The 5,000-nt window shown below is 50.8% G+C and overlaps 1 protein-coding gene across 1 annotated transcript in view; it reads right to left on the bottom strand.

The window, feature by feature from the left end:
* Positions 1 to 5,000, bottom strand: part of LOC125045888 (golgin subfamily A member 7-like) — an 18,316-nt gene that overhangs the window by 12,557 nt on the left and 759 nt on the right. The window lies entirely within an intron of this gene.

Raw genomic sequence — 5,000 nt, 5'->3', positions numbered from 1 at the left:
GCCGGGGCCCAGAGGGAGAAAAGGGGGAGGAAGCGAGCGCGGACGAGGGGGGAGGGGGGGGAGGGGAGGGGGAGGGGAGGTTGGGAGGAGGCCGGGAGTGCAGAGGGAGGAGAGAAGTGCAGAGGAGTGCGGTGTAAAGAGGAGAGGGACAGTGCGGGCGGGAGGGGGAGGGGAAAGCGGGCGGCGGAGGAGAGCCGGACGGGGAGGGCGGCGGTGCGGGAGGGGGGGTGCAGGGGAGGAGGGCGAGGGGAGGAGCGGAGCGAGCGAGGGGGGAAGGGGAGGGGGAGAGGCGCGGAGGGCGAGGAGGGCGCGGGGGCGGTGCCGAGGAGGGTTGACGTGCCGCGGCGAGGGCCCCCGTGGGCGGGGGGCCGTGAGGGGGGGGATGCGGACCGGGGAGGAGCCGGGACGGGGGGCCCAGGCGCGAGGGCGCCCGGGAAAGGGGGGCGCGGCGGGCGGGAGAGGGAGAGAGGAGAGGGCGGGGCGAGGGAAGGGGACGAGAGAGGGGGAGGGGGCGAGGGAAGAGGGCGAGGCGGCGGAGAGCGGCGCGAGAGAGAAGAGCAAAAGAGAGAAGGGGGGGGAGAGGGCGCGCGCCCGGAGCGGGGCGGCCGGCGCCGAGGGGGGACAGTGAAGCGTGAAAGAGGTGCGGCGCGAGGAGAGGGCGAAAAAAGAGAAGAGCTGGGGAGATGCGAGATGAGCGAGGGGAAAAGGCGACCGCGACGCGGGGCCCGAGAGACGAAGAGAAGCGGGAGGAAGGGAAGCGAGAGAGCGCGGCTGCGGCTGCGAGTGAGATCCATGAGTAAAGCGTTACAGCGAAAAACGGTTTAAACCCGGCCAGGACGAGGGGGCGCCGGGACCGGAAGCGCGAAGCGGTCAGTGGGTGAGGGGGGAGGGAAGGCGCCGGCGGGCCGCGGAAGAACAGGAGCGAAAGGGGAGCCCCAGGGAAAGCGAGCAAAGGGGCGAGAAGCGGGGGGAAAGTGAAGAGAGGGGGCGAAAGAGCGGCGGGCGCGGGAGGAGCGGAGAGGAGAGGCGCGGCGGGGGCGGAGGGGAGGGGGAGAGGCGGGCGAGGCGGGAGAGGCGGGCGCGCAGGCGCCGGAAGAGCCGGGCGCAGCCGCGCGCGAGGGGCCAAAACCCCCCGAGAGGGCGACCCAGCGCGAGCCGGCCAACCCCCCCCCCAAGCCCCCCCTCGCCCCGGCCCCCCCAGCGAGCCACCTCCCCTCACCCCTCCCCCCTCCCCCCTCCCCCCTCTCTTCTCCTCCCCTCTCTTTCCTTTTTCCTCCCCCCCTCCCCTCCTTCCCCCCTCCCCCTCCCTCTTCCCTTCTCCTCCCCCTCTCCTTCGCCCCTCTCTTTCTACCTTCTCCTCTCCTCTTTTTCCTCCCCTCTCTCTCCTTCCTCCCCTCTACTCTCTTTCTTTCTTTTCTTTTCTTCTCTTCTCTTCTCTTCTCTTCTCTTTTCTTCTCTTCTCTTTCTCTTCTTTCTCTTTTCTCTTCTCTCCTCTCCCTCCTCTTCTCTCTTTCTTTTTCTTCTCTTTTTTCTCTCTCCTCTTCTCTCCTCTTCTCCTCTCCCCTCCTTCCCCTCCCCCCCTCCCCTCCCCCTCTCCTTTCCTTTCCCCCCCTCTCCTTTCCTTCTCCTCCCCTCTCCTTTCCTTCTCCTCCCCTCTCCTTTCCTTCTCCTCCCCTCTCCTTTCCTTCTCCTCCCCTCTCCTTTCCTTCTCCTCCCCTCTCCTTTCCTTCTCCTCCCCTCTCCTTTCCTTCTCCTCCCCTCTCCTTTCCTTCTCCTCCCCTCTCCTTTCCTTCTCCTCCCCTCTCCTTTCCTTCTCCTCCCCTCTCTCTCCTTCTCCTCCCCTCTCTCTCCTTCTGTCCCCTCTTTCTTCTACCTTCTCCTCCCCTCTCTCTCCTTCTCCTCCCCTCTCTTCTCTTCTCTTCTCTTCTCTTCTCTTCTCTTCTCTTCTCTTCTCTTCTCTTCTCTTCTCTTCTCTTCTCTTCTCTTCTCTTCTCTTCTCTTCTCTTCTCTCCTCTCCTCTTCTCTTCTCTTCTCTCCTCTTCTCTTCTCTCTTTCCCCTCTTCTCTTCTCTCTTTCCCCTCTTCTCCTCTCTCTTTCCCCTCCTCTCCTCTCTTTCCCCTCCTCTCCTCTCTCTTTCCCCTCCTCTCCTCTCTCTTTCCCCTCCTCACCTCTCTCTTTCCCCTCCTCTCCTCTCTCTTTCCCCTCCTCTCCTCTCTCTTTTCCCTCCTCTCCTCTCACTTTTCCTCCTCTCCTCTCTTTCTCCTCCTCTCCTCTCTCTTTCCCCTCCTCACCTCTCTCTTTCCCCTCCTCTCCTTCTCCTACCTCCCCTCTCTTTCCTCTCCCCTCTTTCTCCTAACCCCTCTCTCTTTCCTCTCCCCCCCCCTCTCTCACTCCCATCTCATGTTTGTTTCCTCTCCTCTGTCTCTTGTCCCCTCCATCTCCTACCCCTTCTCCCTTTCCTCTTTCTCTCTCTCCCATCTCCTGTCTCTCCCCTCTCCCCTCTCTCCTCTCTCCTCTCTCCTCTCTCCTCTCTTCTCTCTTCTCTCTTCTCTCTTCTCTCTTCTCTCTTCTCTCTTCTCTCTTCTCTCTTCTCTCTTCTCTCTTCTCTCTTCTCTCTTCTCTCTTCTCTCTTCTCTCTTCTCTCTTCTCTCTTCTCTCTTCTCTCTCCTCTCTCCTCTCTCCTCTCTCCTCTCTTCTCTCTTCTCTCTTCTCTCTTCTCTCTTCTCTCTCCTCTCTCCTCTCTCCTCTCTCCTCTCTCCTCTCTCCTCTCTCCTCTCTCCTCTCCCCTCTCCCCTCTCCCCTCTCCCATCTCCCATCTCCCATCTCTCCCCTCTCCCCTCTCCCCTCTCCCCTCTCCCCTCTCCCCTCTCCCATCTATCCTCTATCCTCTATCCTCTCTCCTCTCTCCTCTCTCCCCTCTCCTCCCTCCCCTCTCTCAAACGACCTAATCAACCTCATTTATCATTTACTCTTAGCATTCTATCCATTCTCTTTGTCTTCCTCTTATATATCTTTTCTTTTTTGACTTGTAAAATAAAGAACTAAATCTTTCATAATATAATACAATGCTCATTCCAAATTTCTTCATCATATCTATCTTGACATAACTATATAAGCCTCTTATACAAGGAAAATACAAGATAATTAGTATTGTGCATGCTTGCTATTGTTTCCAGCGGCAAAGAATCATAGTATAATATCATACAACTAATCTGTTCAGTATGACCACTGGGCCCTACATATACATAATGCTCACTTAGTACCTCTCCATACTTCCACACACTCTTTTATCATTGGTTTCATGAAACAGTCAAGATAGACTTAATTCTGTAAGAGGTTCATTTGCTAAATCAACGTCAGTCTAAACTATTGCTTTAAAAATGGTCTATAGCTGCTTGCAAAAGGACTTAAAATTAAAGTGGAAGTTACATCAAAGATTAGCGAAGGTTTGAAAAACAGAATACAAATAATATTACTGATATGAAGGTATTAAATATCCTATATTGAAACAGTTGACATTTTACAAAAAGAATTCCTCACTGACTATGCTTACATTTTTCATGATACATATAAGCTGGCTTGTAAATGTTTCTGTCAAGATCATGTCCTTTGTAGCAAATCTAACAAACTAACATTTTAAATTCCAACCCTATCCTACTTATCTTCATTCTTAGCATTAAATTTTCTCTGTAAAAAAAAAATACTTTGAAATATCTTTCCCACAAAATTTAACCCCACCTTTCTATTAGTCTTTGTATTCTGCATAGTTACACGAGCCAAGGCAGTCATTTCATACCAATTTAGTGATATGATGTGTAGACAATTTTCTTTTAATTTTTCAGCAACAAGTTTTTTTTCCTCCATAAATTTAATCATTTTGATGTTCGTTAACCTTTAAAACTATTTATTAGTGTTTCTACAACCACCTTGGTATTTTAGGTACATTCTTAAACAAAATGAAATCATCATTTACAAAGGTACCATAAAGGTTCAGAAGACACCCACTGTGGCTTCCAAAATGACTTTTCTTGTATCACACTTGTTGTTCTACCCAAAAGCACTTGAAATTTGCTGTCAACTGTGATGGATGGCCTGATTCTGAAGTCCAACACATTAATGACACACTGTTAAGCCATCAGACCTCTGGCAAAAAACACCAAGCATTTTCTCATAAGATAGAGCTTACATGTTTTTTTATTTAATAATAAATTGCCAAAGAGGTCTACATGCTCTATCAAGCCAGAATATACATGTTTTTTAGCCTTTGCATGAGAACATACAAACAAGGATGAAGAGCCAGGGATATCTGTGGACATGGTAGGCTTCAAAATATTTATCAAAGACTGTATCACCCTTTCTAAAAAAAAATCTACATCCCCTCAAAATCATCCCTTCATTAATATTATTGTTATTTTAGTACAGTATTACCTTTAGCAATCAATACTGTCTGCAAGTTACACAAGAGCCTATTATTTTGTAAGGCCTCTTTCTCAACCTAAACTTCAAAAAATAAAGTCAACTTCCTATGATTACTATCAAAATCTCAACAAATGATTCTGAGCTCAATCAACCACAAAACGAAGAATTAAAGTCTAGAACACCCCCTCGTCAGACACTGGTTTTCGACAAATAAACTCGGACTCCGCGCCTATCGGCCCTTATTCAAAGGTCAACAAAGCTCCAATACGCACAATCTGGCAAGATAGAGCTCATAGATCATTCTGGCATTCGGCAATCTATCGCCAAATAATGAACCAATGAGAGCTCTATATTCCTCGAATACACAGGCCAGAGAATTATTCACTGCCACTGCTCGTCATGCGCCACTGTCACGCTGGCCTTCAGATTGTAGGGTATCCATCACAGACCACAGTAAGTTTCAGGTTTTGATAGAGCACAGTCACATAGCTAAACCTTCCTTTGTTCCAGCCTCTGATGGTGTCTTCTGAACATTTACCTTGAACACTTCAGTCCATGAAATTCTAACAAACAACATTTGT

Source organism: Penaeus chinensis, chromosome 38, assembly GCF_019202785.1.
Source record: "Penaeus chinensis breed Huanghai No. 1 chromosome 38, ASM1920278v2, whole genome shotgun sequence".
NCBI classification, from domain to species: Eukaryota; Metazoa; Arthropoda; class Malacostraca; order Decapoda; family Penaeidae; genus Penaeus; species Penaeus chinensis.
The sequence above is the reverse complement of the archived record's forward strand: the minus strand, read 5'-3'. Positions and strand labels throughout refer to the sequence as shown.